This window comes from Miniopterus natalensis, chromosome 8 (assembly GCF_054644295.1).
Source record: "Miniopterus natalensis isolate mMinNat1 chromosome 8, mMinNat1.hap1, whole genome shotgun sequence".
NCBI classification, from domain to species: domain Eukaryota; kingdom Metazoa; phylum Chordata; class Mammalia; order Chiroptera; family Miniopteridae; genus Miniopterus; species Miniopterus natalensis.
This window is the reverse complement of record NC_142088.1, coordinates 44,091,658-44,109,950: the sequence shown is the minus strand read 5'-3', so window position 1 is coordinate 44,109,950 and position 18,293 is coordinate 44,091,658. Positions and strand designations below refer to the sequence as shown.

The window sequence follows — 18,293 nt, the reverse complement described above, 5'->3', positions numbered from 1 at the left end:
ACTTTCATGATATTAAATTTATAGGTCATGGATATGTCTTCATGACTGGTACTTTTTAGTGGTTTACTATATAAACTAGACGAATGCCTCAAAGAACTGCATAAAAATGCGTGAAATAATGGAAATCATAAGCAGTAGACAAAATTAAGATCTGGGGCCTGAAACAGGCATGAGAATAAGTGAGAAATAGAAGGAGGAAGAATGTAACCACAGAAGAACAGGACAAGGCCCGTTTGGTGGTCAGACCCTTCAGTTCTGCACAACCCTCCCCAAGCTAAAGCTTCAAAACTCAGTGAGCTCATAATTCTAGGCTCCTTTGGCAGATTCCTCACTCCACATAGGCTTTCCACTATGATACTTCAGTGCTTCTGGAAAGAATTCCAAAGGCAGTGGGAACCACATCCAGTCACATGTATTTTGATATCTCATCTCTCTACTTACTTTTTAGCTGGTTCCAAAGTGAAACAACATGGGAGAAACCGTAACCAGGTCCAAGTGGTCATTCATTCTCGCCAAGCTACCAGTCTGGACGAGTCTTTTTCTCCTTACCTAAAGAAAGTCAGCCCCAAGCCTGGGTGTATTGGTGATGAGCTACTTAAAAGTTTAAACTGATAACTACCCATTTTAAGTGCTCAATTTGAAGACCCATGCTTTAGATATTCCAATTGAAATGGCATCCCATTTTTAGAAAGTATTTAAATGACTATTGTTTATGCCTAAACTTATAGGATCTTTTTCCATAACCCAATATTCATTTGTTTATTTGTTGAACCATCTTGTGGCTGTTAAGCAGATGGTAATACAATCACTTGGGAAGTAATTTCTATTTGATTCAAGAATCCCATGTTATAATAAACCAACTATGTGACCCAGTATGTTCAAATTTTATAATAACTATCATTTGAATATTTACTGTTAGCGTTAGGATAAATATGGGTTAAAGAGCCAAAGCTTCCTACCATTCTTATAATTTTACCCACGTAAGCACCATACCAAATGAGAATATTACCGAAAACATGCAAGATTTTCCTTGCTGTTGTTATTCTAAGAGTTTTATCTTTCCTTATGAACATGGAGAAACCATTATCCTTTGGATATTTGCTTGTGTAGCTTTCACATGTTTATTCTTAGAATTTGAACTTAAGCTAATGAACTGGGTGTTCTTAATTACATTAATAAACTTATTAAAAATCAAACTCACTAACAATCAAAGGAATGCAAATTAAAGTAGCAATAGGACATTATCATTTGCTTCTCAGAGCAAAAGCACTAATTTTTAAATGATAATGTTTAATGCTGATTAGGTTACTTGTAGATAATCACTCCCACATGCATCTTGTAGTAGTAAATTTAACCTTCCTAGAAAGCTGTAGGGCCCTTCTGCATTTTTACCCAATCACCTGAGCTTTAGAACTCTATAAGAAAGATAAATATAGATGCAGTCAAAGTATTTGTGAATAAGAGAATTGTTTACACTGTTATGTGAGACAGAAATTTTAAGCTAGTTAAGCTAGTTCACAATAGGAAGGTAGTCAAATTATAGTACATACAAATGATGGCATTTTTTTATCTAGTAAAAGGTGTATTTACAAAAATAGTAAAATGCTCATGATATGTTATATAAAAATATGAACTGTAAAGAGTATAATTCCAATTTATTTTTGAAAGTGTACACACAGAGAGAGGGAGGAAGGGAGGGAGAGAGACTGTGTGTGCATATGCATATGGATGTCAGACTCTAAGGAAAACCGCCCAAAACAGTAATCGTGGTTATCCTTGGGCTAGATGTTAGTCTTTTCTTTCTTAGACTTTTCTATCGTTTCAGGATTTCCTGCAATAAACTTGTAACACATTATAATTAGAAAATAATTATTCATTAGCTCATGAAACCCACCATGGGAATTAACATGGTAGAGGAAAAGCCCTGGCCTTAGAATTAGAAGACCCCAGTCCACATCTCAGTTCTGCCACTGAGTTTTTGAACATGGGAAAATTACTTCACCTAGCTAAACCTATCTCCTCCTCTCTTTATGAAAGGCAGAACTGATGACACAGGTTTTCTGAGCAGTAAATTAGAGAACACAGGGGAATAAGCTGGGTGCAGCGCTGACCCATCATAGGTATTCGACAAGTTTAGTGGAAAATGGATGCGGAGCCTGAATGTGAATTAACTAACAGTGTGGAAGGCCAAGAACTCCACTCTCATTGCCTGTCTCTATCTGATATGCTTCTTGAGGAACATGAATTTATTCTTCTCTGGCCCCTGCCTTGATTTCCTGGTCTGTGAAATGGGAACATTATATAATTTTAATTTCTGTCTTTTAAACATCTGAGAGATTACAGTTACAAATGTGATTTAGATCATAAGTGGGAAGACCATTTAGAAAAACTTACTGAATTCCTTTTACATTTGTATACCTTGAGCCTGGTGTTATTTGGCTTTATTGTGTCTTCTTTAAAAAACAACACCTTCCACTTAAAATTGTGTCTTTTGATTTTGGTCTCTACTTATGTGTGTTACTTCTCTGTGTATGCACTGACTGAGGTTGTTTGTTTAAGGTCAAGTAATGATCTACAAACAGAGTGAAAGTAGATCCCAGTAACTTCCTAATGACTACTGGACAGAAGAAGAGTAAGAGACCATTAAAATCCATTTAATTTTTCTGAGTGTCAGGCATATACCAGATTTAACTTGGGACTAAAAATGTACAGCCCCACTGTTTAACAGAGTTCAGAGAAAACAACTTATAATAGAGTTTTTATAATAACAGAAATATAAAGTGAAGAAGAAAACCAGCCACATGTAAATGGAAACAACACTTGATAACATTTATCAGTATACCAAATACAAATGATTGTGATGAATTATCATATCTTCCAAAAAAATGGAAGCACCCTCCATTTTTACAAAAAGCACCCTCCTATGATATTCTTATGCCATTTCTCCAAAGGAAGACTTCAACAATCCCCGAAAACAACTAAACACTACAATTTCTTAACTACAAGCAATGTGACATATTATCTTGATGTCTATAAAGTTTATTGCCATTAATTATCAAATACATTTCATATCACTGAGTAGGTATATTCCAGTGTGTCCATATGCCTATAACAGTGGTTATCAGCCAGGGGTGATTATGCCCTCAGGAGACACTTGGCAATGTCAGGAGACATTTTTGTGTGTCACAGCTGTCCGGGGAGCACGATCCTCCTGGTTCTGGTTCTAGTAGGTTAAAGGCCACAGATGCTGCGTATCCTACAATGCGTAAGTCAGCCCCACAACAGAATTACCTGGCCCAGATTATCAATAGTTCCGAGGATGAGAAACACTAGCCTAGAACAGGAATGAATTCAGGGATAATCTGTGACGTATCCATTCATTCAGTCCACACGTATTGAAGACTAATGCAGGGTGCGGCAAATAGACATTTAGTGGATGAACATTTGCAGTGAATGATAAAATTGTAAACAGTTGTTTGTCCTTAACTCTGAACTCTGGATCAGCTCACTGTTTTACGTGCTTTATCTTTCTGTGTTCTACTCTACTTCTCTCTACTGTTCCCTCTGTATTTTATTTTTCCTTCCCCCTACTTCTTCCTTTCATCAACACCTCCAGCTCCATTTTCTTTTGGTTCCCCTACAACCCACTCCACACCTTTCCTCAATTATACTTTTATCTTCCCGTTCTTGTGTTTAAACATTCTCCTCTATAAATGCATAAGCTGTGCAGAAACACAGAACTAAGCTTTATTTGTACAGATACGGTGAGAGGAGACTGTATGCCTCTTTCATCAGCACGTAAAATAGGGACCAACCACTATTTCAATATTTTGCTTGTTCTCTCCTTGTCTTAGGATTTTGAGAAAACTTTGGTCTTATAAGTAACTTAAGTCCTTATGTCTTTTCAATAAGCAGAATCTTTTGTTTTAAGACCACAGTTTCTTTCTTTTCAATACTTAACAGTTTCTTTTATTTTTGCCATTATATATATGCATGTTATATATTCATAACATTCTTCATTATGACGACTTTGGAGCCCATAATTCAACCTTTCACCAATGCATGTTATTGGTATAATAGCTCATACCATCAAGAGAACATGAGAATACAGGTCAAAATAAACATGATTATTTTTTTTTATTACTAAGTGAAGCAGAATTATTGGGAATGGGAAACTAAGACTTAAAAATAAGCATAATAAATATACTCAGGTAGTTTAAGGAAAATACAGAGAAAAAAATGGAGTAATAATTTTAGGGCTTCAAAGTGAAAAATAAACCCATATGGATTTCATACACAGCCAAACTACCATTTAAACGAGAGAGCATTATAGAGATATTTTTATCTTAACGAAAAGATCACACTTTTACAAGGAAAAGAGAACTTACAAAATAGTATCAACCTGCACCAGTGGGTGTATGTAGCAGATCCTTTAGCGTGAAATTCTCTAGGAACTGATAAAAATGTTCAAGCAGACTGTTTTCTCTAACTTATCCCATTCTGCTGGGCTGAGGGTAGGCCCAGTCGGAGCACCTCTCTGGTACCTCCTTGGAAAGGCAGGAAGAGGAATCTGTGCGGGTGTACGATCCCCTGAAAGTCCAGAAAAGCATTACGAAAGGCTCCCCAAGCAGAAATGCAACTTTCTTTCATTCACTTTTCCCATCCATTCATTGTTACTATATGCCAGACATAAGTGAAGTATTAGGATAGCATGTCCAGGTTATTTTTTCCTCTCTCTCCACACATTTTTTCAGGCTTTTTAAACAAGCCAGGTAGCAGAAGAAAGACATTTAGAGCCACATGGAACTGCTTGCCATGTGCAGATAATCTAAATTTAATGATCTGCCTGATGGGGAGGGAATGGCAGACTCATCAGGAAGGCAGTGGAAGTGTTTCAGGCTGGTAAATATTTTAAGAACAACAGATTTCCTTAAGTTACCTGCTATGATAGCTCATTTTCTTTTGGTGCGGAAAGGCTCTGACTTTCATAAAATACATCCACAATGATTTGCTCTTTTTCTGATGCAGTTAGCCCTGATCAATAAGCATTTTTTTCAGTCTTTGCTATTTATTGATCATAGCTACTACACTGAGAATGACTGTTGAAATGCAAACCTTTTGGTAGCATGCTCTGAGGGGCTATTAGTGCCTCTCAGTAATGGACAGGGACTAGTCATTTCATGTGTGCAGGGGTCCTGTGGCTCAGTGCTTAGCAGGCAGGGCCAAATTTGAATATCTGCTTATGAAAACAACCATTAAGAAAACAGTGAGGCCCGTCCGGGTGTGGCTCAGAGGTTGAGCATTGACCTAGGATCCAGGAGATTTTGAGGTTCGATTCCTGGTCAGAGCACATGGCCAGGTTGCGGGCTCGATCCCCAGTCGGGGGCGTGCAGGAGGCAGCCGATCAATTACTCTCTCATCATTAATGTTTCTCTCTCCCTCTCCCTCTCCCTTCCTCTCTCTGAATCAATAAAGATATGTTTTAAGAAAACAGTGAGAACTGGAGCATCACACATTGCATCATTCTCTCAGTGCCACTCAAACCCACAACTGTTATTAATTTCAGAGCAATCACTGGATGATAGAGTTCTATCCATCTGTTCAGAGAATTGAGGAAATCTATTAAAAGATTTACCACATATGTATTTCCTTACACTCAACATCAGATATCCTAAAAACATTCCATATTTTAAATCAAAATGACAATGTGAACATTAGGAAAATTATTTGCTTGCTAACTGCCAAGGTGTATCTCACTGCATGGATCAAAAATCTCAGTCAGCTCTGCCTGAAAGGTGTGTGCGGGGCTGCGCAGGAGTGCTGGGCTCACCTACAGAGCTGGGGTGGCTAAAGCACTGTGTCTCCTCAGCCCCCTGAACCCCAAACCCCAGCTCCTGCTTGCTGGCAACTCCCTAATTTACACCAGGCTTGCTCACTGACCTCCGGGCCCCCACCCCTTGCTCTACTGATGGCCAACAAGCCCCAGAAAGAGGAGCTTCTCCCAGCCCCAGGCACCTTCCCTTAATCAAGGCTGCAGTGACCTCACCTCCCTGGGGCCCTTTCAGGGGGGAGAGCAGAAGGAAACAAACTGTGTCTTTTTTATGCTTTTAATTTGAATTCTGGAACTTGCCCAGTATGGTAATCATTTAACATCAGTAAAATGCTGAACATAAATGAAAAAAAATCAGTCAAGTTTCAAAGAGATTCAAGAAAATATAATACAATTTATTTTTTATCTTTGCTGTGTTAACTCCACCATATTCAAGACAGTGGATCAAGATTTCAAAGCAGTTTTTGCAAACACAGACTTTCTGTGACTAAGAGAATCGTTTTAAAATGTTTTCTTTATTTTCTTTCGTTTTGACTAGACCCTCTTTACCCATTTCTCCAACCTCTCACTTCCCGCCTCTAGCAACCACAAATTCTCTATCTATGAGCTTGGACTTTTTTGTTTGGGTTTTTTTTGGTGTGTGTTTTTTTTAATATATCTTTATTGATTTCAGAGAGAGGAAAGGAGAGGGAGAGAGAGATAGAAACATCAATGATGAGAGAGTCACTGATGGAGCCCACAACCCGGGCATGTGCCCTGACTGGGAATTGAACCCTGATCGCCTGGATCCTAGGTCAATGCTCAACGGCTGAGCCACGGCCGGCTGGGCTGTTTGGGGTTTTGATTTTTTGTTTTGTTTTGTTTTGTTTTCAGTTTCCACATATAGGAGAAATCATATAGTACTTGTCTTTCTCTGTCTGACTTATTTCACTTATATAATACCCTCGAGGTCTATCCATGGTGTCTGGAATGGCAAGAAATCATTCTTTTTTATGGTATATACACTAAGTCTTCTTTACCTGTTCATTCATCAGTGGACACTTAGGTTATTTTCATATCTTAGCTATTATAAGTAATGCTGTGATGAATATGGGCGTGCATATGTCTTTTTTAGTAGTGTTTTTGTTTTCTTTGGATAAATACCCAGAAATGGAATTGCTGGATCATATGGTAGTTCTATTTTTAATTTTTTGAGGAACCTTTATACTGTTTCCCATAGTGGCTGCACCAATTTACATTCCCACCAACGGAGCATGAGGGTTCCCTTTTCTCCACATCCTTTGTAAACACTTATGTGTTGTTGTTGTTTTAAATGATGGTCATTTTAACGGGAGCTAAGTGGGAACTCTGAGAGACCCAGCAAAGAGGCCAGGAGGCAGAACATGGCATCTTCTAAGTTTACACCAAGAAGTGTCAGCACCTGTCTGATAAGATAGGCTAGGACTCTTGATATTCTAGGCAAATAGTTCTCTTGTTTTCGTAATATAAATCTCATCTTACAAATATCCTTCCCAAACAAAATCAACTCTAAGCTTTTAAATACAACAACACACTGAAGACATCTGTGTATCCAAATGAATGTGATGTGTTATCTCGATTATTCCATAAATACAATAGGTCATTGTATACCCTTCTGAATGCCTGGAGGGAGAGTTATTTTAACACATGTTAAGATTCTCAGTAGAAAAATATGCAAATACTTTTCTAAATATAATTTCTGAAAACCTGGAATTGTTTGTGAAACTAACTCTAAAAATGTGAGTAGAATTATATTATCTACCACAGCCTTTTGAAGGCTATGTTTATACGGTCATGAAATTACCTTAATAGTAAGCATTAAGAGAATAAGAAGACTACAGGAAGGAAGTGGACGTGTTAGATGAAATACGGGACAGCTCCTGAGTGCAGGACTCATTTGGTTGCGGGAGAGCCCTCCGACGTGTGCGGGCACCGAGTCCCGGGCATGTCTAATTTCTGGCGCCTGGCAGAGACCAGGAAAGCAGGCTGCCCGCTGCAGTTCTGCGCTCGTGGGGAAATACGCCGGACAACTTTAAATTTACTACTTCTGCCTTCCGGTATGCCCCCGTCTCATACCAAGCAAGTGAAGTCTGCAAGAAAGGAGAAGTGATTAGAAAGAATAAAGAAGGGACAAAAATGTAGTGCTTCTTTCAACGAATTTTAATCATTGAACTCAACAGGAGTACATAGAGGGGGAAATGGCAGCGTTTGTGGCCCACAGGAGGACATTTTTCTATTTATCTCCATGTCAACTACAACTGACGATTGTGAGGGAGAAGCTGGTAAAATCGGAGGGTCCGTGTAATTATTTTTTTCCTTGAGCCAAGCGAGGTGCAAGGGCCATTATATCACCTTCCCACCTCCACCTGACACCTGACTCTGGGTCACTATGTGATGCTTCCACCAGCACAGTGGAAGTTATTTTTCTGGAACTCGAAAGAAAGAAAAGGACATTTCCACACATTTTCTTACAGGGAAGCTTGTTGGATATTTATTTTCTTATCTCCCGACAGAGCTGATACATTTAAGAGCAAATAATAAGGAAGGATGAGGTGACTAGGCAGCATGGAGTGGAGCAGACGGGGCAGAACCTCTGGGGAGGCAGGGAGTGGGGGTCAGAGACGGTGCCCTCCTTGCTTATCTTGGCTGCAACGCCAGCTCCTGCACGCCTGCCCTCAGGTGAAATGGAAGCCAGCAAAGTTGCTGTGGGCATTAACTTCCTTTGTCTTGAGTACAACACCCATCTCCTTAGATTTAAAGGCCATTTTTTTTAATTTTTATTTTTTCAAATAATCTGGCAGAAGCCAGGGCTGATGACTACATAGAGCAGAAATAAGCATGACCATTTGCAGTGACAGGACTGGCCTGGGGAGGAACCCACAACCGGAGCTGTAAACGTGTATGAAAATAGATTATGTGAGGAACTGGAAGCTGGGAGTACGGAGCGAATTCCAGGCACCTCTTCCAGCCTGTTTCCTTCTCAGACTCTGAACCATGATTCTGTTCCCCAGGCCGTCCTCGGAATATTGAATTCCAGCAAGCCAGCCAACATGCACCAAGGGCATGAGGCTGAGTGATCAGCATACACAGTGGCCCATCACTGGGCTCGCAGATTGGTGACCAGCCACAGGGAGACGTGTGTGCCTCTGAGGAGTCCTGTGGGCACACTTGGCTGCAGGAAATGTTTACAACCTATTACTTTGTAGAGATATGTATGTAGCCATGTCAGTTTCTTTTATTTTTAATTACAGTATAAACATTCATGGAGGTTAAAAGGATAAAGATACCCAGGTGCCCTCTTCCATTGACAGTGGCACTGTTAATCCAGTATGTTACGCTGAGAGAGTATTCTGGCACTGCAGGAGTTAAATAAAATGACAGTGCCTTTTGAGCTATCATCCCCACCTTAGGGAATTATCTAAAGAAAATAGCTTTTAAGCCTACTTGTACGAAGATGTCTATAGTCGCCTTATTTGTAATAGCACATAACTGGAAACAACCCAAATGCTCAACAATTAGGGATGATTAAACAAACTTTGGAACTTTAATATGATGATAAAGTGTGTGGTGGTGACTCTCTGGACTATGTCTATATTTAGAAAGCTTATGTAAAACAATGGTGCATTTAAAAAGGAGAACACACAATATTCCAAGCACAATGTGATAAAATGTTATGACAATGTGAAAACCACATCTGGACAATGATAACAGCAGAAGAGGCCACCCTCTTCTTCTATATAATTAATGCTCAGAGTGAATGAGAACTTTGTATCATTTTTATGGTAGTTTAAGGTGGGTTGTTTTTGACATAAAAATCTAAAGCTGTTTTAAAATACAACGTTTATAGATAGTGTTTGTTACTGTGATGTAAAAAGCATTGAAACCATCCCCATACATTAGTCTGCCCATCCATTTGATGTGTACTTCTGACTTATACCAGAAGATTAACATAAGTTCGTGGCCCTGGAGAAGTCAACGCACTAAAACAATATAATTGGCCTTACCTAAAAGTAAGTGCTAACTTTGCTTTCAGTAATGGTCACAATTTGAATTAAGATCTAAGTCAAGGTCTGTAATTCCATAGCTGACTAATCAAAGGGAGAATCGGAGCCAGATGACCAGAGCTGAGTTAGAAGCACAGGTGAGGGACATGTGGGAAGATGGTGAGGGTCATAGGCGTGTAGAGCAAAGGGAGAACACAGACACACGCACTGGGATAAGGAACTACTGAGAAGCAGATCCCCAAAAGGCCTTGGTACCAGCTTATCATCTCAGGGACAGCTTTTTTCTCCTTAGTCCTTGCTTTCAGATTTTAGATGATTTCAGATTTCAGATTTTAGCTTTTCTAGAAAGAGTTCATGTGCCTTTCCAAGCAGGTCATTATGGAGTTAAGTCATGTAATTTCAGAATTTGAAATAAACAATATAATTTTGAATGGCAGACACCACAGTGCACTGGTCTAGGTCGTATTATTAGAAATATTTTATTTCCTATTGCTGAAATAAAGCAACTAGTTCACTGGAACAAAAGGCATAAAATCCTCGAATGTCATGCTTTGCTAAGCATTTAACAGCGGTGCTTGGATACAGAATTATTTGTGTAAGGATTTCTTTATGAATTTAGTGGCCAAACCCCACATTCCTTCTTGCTGCGGGGTTCTCGTTTAGGGAAAGGCATCTGTCTTCATTCTGCTCACTGTTCATCAGTTCAAATGAGAAGGCAAAAGGCCCTCTGTGAAGACTGACAAAGCTCTGTTCACCCTTAGGGCTTTTCCACAACCACTTTTCTGATTTTGAATCAGTAAACTTTTTCCAACCGTTCAAATCAGCAAGAACCATTGATTCATGGGTGCTACATTGAAAGCAATTTCCACTGCTCATTTCCAGTCATTCTCACTAGTCAGCTTTTCTGAATCACTATAGCTATTAAATCAACCCATATGCAAGTGGCAGGTCTGCCTCTCACTCTGTGAATTTGGATTGACTTCGACATCACTAAAGATCTGCTGAATCCATATCATTCCTGTTAGTGCGAATGGAGAAAAGAGGACAATTTGGGCAAGCTGGGTTTTAGTTCCACCTTGGGTGCATTGTGCGCACACAGAATCTGGGGATCCTCACCTGTTACACAGGAGTGATAGCGTCACCTGCCTTTCAGGGATGTTACGGAGATCAACTGAAGTGCTCATTAATGGGGAAATGATAATTAAGCTCCACAGCATTATTTTATTCTCTTTTTTAAAGGAATGGTGATTCAGTAGTTAATGTGTTCATTTTCTATGTTGGCTACATTCTCACTACCCCTATTCAGGGCTTGTTTAATAATGGGACCTCAAATTATTGCCAGAAAAATCTTGCTTCTCTCTTTGGCCTTCTCTCTATGTTGTAAGTATTTTAGTAAGTTAAATGGTAACTTGAAGTAAGTTAAGTGGCAGGCACTAATAAATGTAATACATTAACATAGAGTGGCAATTAGCATGGAATATTTACAACTGAAATATCAAGGATGCACTGTTTTATAACTCCCTTTTGATTTTATAGAAGTTTCTTTTTCAACCCTTTTGTCTACTTTCTTAGAGACAATGATTCTCACCTACAACCCAGGCAAGTACTTAAAAGTAAGAATTATCTCTTTGTGTAAATGAGTGGTTCTCAACCCCTGGCTGCAATTGGAAACACTTCGAGAGCTTGGGCACAATCCATATATAAGTTTATTCGCAGCCCCAGAGATTTTGATTTTATTGGTTGTGGATTAGTCTCAGGTATGTCTATTTTTTTAAGCTCCCCTCATGATTCAAGTTTACAATCAAGGCTGGAATCATTGCTTTACACCCTGAATAACTAGAAGTAAGAAATCCTTGGGCCGTGAGTATGGTCTGGCCAGTCTATTTTTTTAGACCAACTAGAAGACTATCATAGCTGCTACCTAAATTCTGCTGTGAATATGCAATTATACCAAGGAAAGCATGGACTTTGGAGCCAGCATGGGGTAAAATCTGGCTTTCCCCCATTCTAACCATTACCATCAGTGAATGATGAGAGCACCTTATCACACAGGGCTGATGTGAGGTTTATATCAGGAAATATACTTACTAGCAGGCACTCAAAAATGGTAGCTCTATTGATAAGTAAGGCAACAAAAGAGGCCTCAACCTCCTCATTAGAAATAAACACACTGAGTAAAGAAGGTCAACAATTACCTTGATGCTCTAACTGGGGCGAAGAGACTACTAGCTGAATCAAATGAAAACTTTCTGGTTCTCTGGTATCCGATCATTATTCCTCTTGAAGTAAAAGATTAAATGGAACTTTTCTCATTGTCTTAAGTCTCTGCTGAGAGCTCAAAACTGACCAATTCGGAATCACATACCATCATATTTCAAAGAGAGGTGCTTCCCCATTCATGCAAGATATGCCAAGGTATAGCAAACTTGGTTCTATTACCCCTCACCCCATCACCAATTCCAGAACACGGCATGTTGCTAAATGCTGCTGGGCTAGAGCCATCTTTAAAGGATTTTCCCCAAAGGTCCCCTTGAAGGCAGGGCAGCTTTAGCCCAAAGATCAGGATCAGAGAGGAGGTCAGCTGGGGAGGGTACCACCGATGTCAATAAAGAATGCTGTGCCAGAGAGTCCTGGTGGTGCAGAATGAAGTGGTAGTTACAGACAAGAAGAAATCATGAACCTGCCCCAGGAGCCAAAGAGCCAGCATTTGGGCATCTGCCGTTACAAATACTGATGTCAGATTACAGTAGCCCCATTCAGGTGAGACCTTGCTTCCTTCTCTCACTCCTCCCCTCTTCCCTGACCCTGGCTGAGCCAGGGGCAGCACAGTGAGTGGGGTTCAGAAGAGAAGAAAGTCGTTGAACAATAAAATGAAGCAAAAGACGTTGCCTCCACTCCTGCCTGACTGCCTTCCAGGTCTGAGCTGGGAAATAGTTTCTTTAAATTGGATGAGAGATTGAAGCTTTGATTTAGATGACACTTGACTTTTCAATAACCGGAAAATGAAACACTTCTATTGCCCCAAAGTTGAATCTATGGGGTGAGTTGAATCTATGGGATGAAATAGAAAATCTTTGGGATAAACCCAAGATAACAATCAGGGGAGAGGAAGGGAGAACCAGCAGAATAGATTTGAGGAAATCATTTCAGGAAAATTAATGATACTTCATGACTGCCTCCTACCCAGACCAGCTCATATTATATTCTTGTGTATATGTCCTCCCATGCAGAGGGGCCAGAATCTAAGTGTACAGATGACTTGAAATGGCACCAGGCTCTTCTGACACAGATTATCCTTATTCTGTAACACCTCTGTATTTCTTTCAAGCTAAAGCGTTCCTGACATTTTTTAAATTGGTGCCAGCCATTAACTCACATGTCATGTAACTTATTCAATTCTTATGACACATCAGAAGACAGGTCATTGGATCACTTCTAGTTCTTCCTGCAGTCTTTGTGGTTTTTGTTGTATTACGCATTTCTCCTGATGGTCATGACCCCCTAATATATACAGGGATGTAGAGAATTTTAGAAGCATAGGCCTGAGGGCCAGACTGACATGAGTTTTTAATCCTGGTTCTGTCAGTAGCACCATAACACTGGTATGGCCTTGGTTTTCTCAGCAAAATGGCCATAATATCCACTTCACAGGATTATTTTAAGGATTAAATAAAAGAATATAAATGAAGCCTTTGGCACAGTGCCTAGCATAAAGTTCTCAATAATTATAGATTACAATATGATAATGATGATGGTGATGATTACATTAATATCCATTATATTGAAAGCATCTTTTCAAAGCAAACTATTATATTTATTATTGGGTAATAATACATGTTGTTATTATTACCCCATCACAAAAGGAAACTTCCCTCATATATATTGGGGAAGGATGTTGTAGATCCATTCAGAGTTTTCCATCCCCTCCACTGCTGCTCTACATTTCTTGCTCTTCCTACAGCTCCCCACTCCACCATGGATCAACAGTCCCTCTGTGCCCAGTGGTTACCATGCAGAAATTATAGATACAGGCCCGTTGGGATAATATTGCCAAATCTGCACAAATGCAAATGGAAGAGTGAATGTGGGACAGGCCCACTTCCCCTCTGCTTTATTTCTTATTTCCCTCACAACCACCACCATGCAAGAATGGACAAGTGGTTCAGACTTCCCTGGGGGTTAGCAATAACTAAAGAGAGTTATGAAAGAGTCATGGACTTCTTTTTGTCTATATACTTCATCAGACTATCCCCTGGTAGAATAAAAGCTCCAGAAGAAATCAGCCCTTTCACTGCTATCTTCTTGAAGGCACACTCAAGTTCCCATTCTTGCTCCCTTGAATTCGGGTTTCCCACCACTCTTTTGCACATCTCCTGAGAACGTTCAACCCACCCTTTGTGAAATCTAATTTTACCCAGTGAGTTGGTCCCAACTGAGATTTTTAGCACATTTTTCTGAAGGACTATTTCCCCAAGGCTGAGTGTTCAATTTAGACTAACACTCCACTGGGGCTCAACATGGTCTGCCCTGTTGTTGCCCAGTATTATGGGGCTATTTCTATTCTGATGTCCTTTACAGTGTATAACAGCCGCAGCTCTAGGAAGGCTTGCTGCTTGTAAGAGTTTGAGAATTAAGGAGGCATTAGTAATAGGAGAGCCTTTTGTTGTTAGAAATCCCCTTCCTTCCCAAGTGGGAGCATGTGAGTGTAAGATGTGGAATGCATATTTAGAATCTATGTAGATAGTAGCCATTTGGTTAGTAGCTAAGGTTAGAGCACGGGTGAGAACAATTAATTATCTTAATTAATTGAGAAATAGTCCCTGTAAGGAGGGGCTCTGCCTCAATGACTTCTGTCAGTGATACTACAGCATAAGCTGCTACCTTTTTCCCTTGGTGTGAGTAGGAGCCCCCATCCATAAACCAAGTATGGTGGGCATCTGGTAGTGGTTGGTCTGTGATGTGTGGAAAGTGGGGTACTTTGTGATCTAGAATTTCACTGCATGAATGAGGCGTTTCCTTGTCTGGGAGGGGTGAGAGAGCAGCTGGGTTGAGCATTTGGTGTTTTGCTAGGGTGACATGTGGAGAGGTGATGAACGCTATATGGAAAGTTTGTAACCTGGACAGGGGTAAAACTTGGGTAGCTTTATGCAACAGAATATCAGAGAGATTGTGTGAGGAGAAAATAGTGGTCAGCTGCCCCAAAGTAAGTTTCTTGCTTTCCTGCATTACAAGAGCAGCCGCTGCGAGTGCCCTTAGACAGGCTGGCCAACCCCGTACTGTGGTATCTAGCTGTTTTGAGAAATATGCTACTACATATTTCTGGACCCTGATTTTGTCCTAGAAGGCCCACAGCCATGCCCTCCCATTCATCTGTGTACAGCTTAAATGGTTTAGAGAGATTGGGTAGGGAGGGAGCCTGTTGGAGTTTTTGGAAGTGTGGCTTGATATTAATGGTTGGATCTAAAGGTTCTGTTAGGGGTCCTCGTGTGACCTGGTAGAGGGATTTAGCCAGGATGATGAAGATAGGGATCCACGTGTGGAAGTAACCTACAAGTCCTAAGAAGGATAAAAGGTCCTGTTTGGAGGAGGGAGGGGAAAGGGAGGCTATGAGTTCCTTTCTGTGTAGTGTAATAGCCTGGTGTCGGAGAGATAGGGCTAGTCCTAGGTAAGTGACCTGGGGAGTAGATCCTTGGGCTTTCTTAGGAGAGATCTGGTATCCTTTTTCTGCTAGGAAGTTTAAAAGGATTGCAGTATGTTGTTAAGAGGGCTCAAGGGAGGGACTGCAAAAGAGGAGGTCATCTACGTACTGGAGAAGGGTGCTGGGTTGTAAATGAAGATGGGAGAGGTCAGCCACGAGAGCTTGGCCGAAGAAGTGAGGGCTATCTCTAAAGCCCTGAGGAAGGACCATCCAAGTGAGTTGTTGAGTAGTAGGATTGGTCCTTGTGAAGGTGAAGAGATTTTGAGAGTCAGGGTGTAAAGGATAGTGAAGAAAGTGTCTTTTAACTCTAGGACTGTAAAGTGAGTAGTAATAGATGGGATGAGTGAGAGAATAGTATAAGGAAGGGTTGGGAACTACTGGGTGATTGGTAAGACAGCCTGGTTTATGATGCGGAGATCTTGGACTAGGAGCCGTCGGGTTTTTTAACTGGAAGGATAGGAGTGTTGACGAGAGAATTAGTGGGGCGTAAAAGATTCTGGGAGAGAAGTTAATTGATTATAGAAAGGGGGTATTGTTGTTGACATGGGTATGAGAAGTGGTCTCTTAGTTCTATCCAGACAGGTTGCTGGTGTTGAGCTACAGATGGGGTTGTTGTGTCCTAGGTTTTGGGTGTGACTAGTGTTGCGGAGAGCGGAAGAGTATTTGACTCAGGACTAGAAAGAAGTAGGGTGAGGGAAGGGTCAGAGTTGGAGGTATGGGGAGAAATTGTAAAGGAGGCTCTTTTTAGGATTGGGGGAGGACAGTTGGGGAGAATGAGGAAGGAGAGGCTAAAGGGGGTCCCGAGGAGGGGACAGTTAAGAGGAGGTGTTGCTAGGGGCCGGGAGACAAGGCCCTCAACCCCCACAATAGAGATCTGAGAGGGACCAGAGGAACCTGTAAATTCGGGTAAAGCCGAGTAAGTGGCCCCCATGTCAGTAAGAAGAGAGATTGGCTTACTTTCGACGGTTAGAATTCCCCAGGGCTACTATGGAGTGATCAGTGTGGGGGACTGGGGCCCGGGCACCCTCAGTCTTCTGTGGCCAGGCCTAGGAGGCAAGGCAGGGTGAGATCCAACTGCTCCCGCTGTCCAGAGGGAAGGGGTGAGGCCTCCCCTTGAGGGGGCTGGTTGCAGTCAACTTTCCAGTGGCCCTTTTTGCCACAGCGAGGACAGAGGCCTGGAAGAGGGTTAGGACAGGCCTTTGCCCAGTGGCCCTCGTTATCGCCTTTAGAGCAGGGGCTGGGGTGCCCTGTCTCCCTTACTCCGTGGTTGCTGCTGCTCATCTCCTTTGGAACCCAGGACGGCCGCTGCTAGCCTTTGATATTTAGCCTGATCTTACCTTTTTTTCTCTTCTCAGGCCTCTCGTCCCAGTTATTAAAGGCCTTGAAGGCAATATTTAGGAGATCCTTTTGTAGGGTGTGAGGGCCCTCCTCCAGTTTCTGTAATTTGTGCCTGATGTCAGGTACAGACAGGGATATAAAATGCATATTCAATAATCAAAGACTCTCCTGAGTGGCGGGATCAAGAGAGGTGAATATTTGGAGAGTCTCCCTTAAATGGGAGAAGAACAAGGCGAGGTTTCCATCTGGGCCCTGGCTGGTTTCCTTAAGTTTGTCATAATTGAAGGCTTTACAGGCTGCCCTTCGGAGCCCTGCCGGGAGGCGTGTAACCATGTGTGCCCGATTTGTACGGCCAGGGCCGTTTGCCTGAGAGCTCCCTGGGGCCCTCCCAGAGAACAGCTGTCTGTCCTACAGGTTTGCCATTGTCCTGGCCAAGCAATTCATCAGCATGGGCCTGGGCAGCCACCCAGACCCTCCCTTTCTCCTTGGGGCACAGGGTGGATGTTAGAATAATATAAATGTCATGCCAAGTGAGGTCATAGGACTGGGTGAGGTATTCAGACTCCTTAATGTATCTTGTGGGGTCGGAAGAAAAGGACCTTGGCGTTTCTCAATCTGAGGTAGGTCCGACATGGGGAAAGGAACGTGAACCCGAACTATGCCCCGGGGCCCTGCAACCTCTGGTAAAGGGAGGACCGGTGCCGGGGCAGAAGTTAAAATTTTTGAAGGGGGGTTCTGGGAGAATTTAGAGTGGGTTTTAGGGGGAGAGAAGGTGGGTTTGGGACTTGCGTCCTCAGAAGCGGAGAGAGGGAGGGCTGCCTGGGCCTCATCCGGGGGATCGTGGGCTGGGGCAGCCGGGGGAGGCACGTGGGGTAGAGGAGGTCTGCAGTTTGCCAGGTCAAAAGATGATTTAGAGTCACTACCCCCAAGGTGGGTTTGGGGAGGCTGCTCAGGGTGGAGGAGGAGAGTTTGATAGGTGGAACAGGACTGGCAGAGGAAAGGCCAAGAGTGGAGAGTAAAGGCCTGGACGTAGGGGACTTCTGACCACTTTCTATTATGGTGACAGAAATCGTCAAGGTCCCTGAGAGTGCTAAAATTGATCCCTGAGAGTGTTAAAATTGAAAGTGCCACTTTCTGGCCACTGGGACCCATTATCTAATTTGTGTTGGGACCAAGCAGTGTTGTAATAGCATATAAGGCGCCTGGGCCTGATCCCCTGTGACGCCAAGCTGCTTGAGGTTTTTAAGGAGGCAGCCAAGAAGCGTGGTCTTGGGGCGGGGGGCAGAAAAGTGTTGCCCATGGTGAGAGGAAGGAGTGAGGTAAGGGGGAATTGAGAGGGTGAGTGACTAATCCCCCACAAGGGGTGACCGTTTAGGGCAAGCGTCCCTGCCGGTAAACGAATCAC

At 41.9% G+C, this 18,293-nt stretch overlaps 1 protein-coding gene and 1 pseudogene across 2 annotated transcripts in view; one reads left to right on the top strand and one right to left on the bottom strand.

The window, feature by feature from the left end:
• B3GALT1 (beta-1,3-galactosyltransferase 1) overlaps positions 1-18,293 on the top strand; it is a 448,389-nt gene that overhangs the window by 379,979 nt on the left and 50,117 nt on the right. The gene's annotated exons all lie outside the window — the stretch shown is intronic.
• LOC107546101 (large ribosomal subunit protein eL15-like) overlaps positions 1-18,293 on the bottom strand; it is an 89,291-nt pseudogene that overhangs the window by 39,118 nt on the left and 31,880 nt on the right.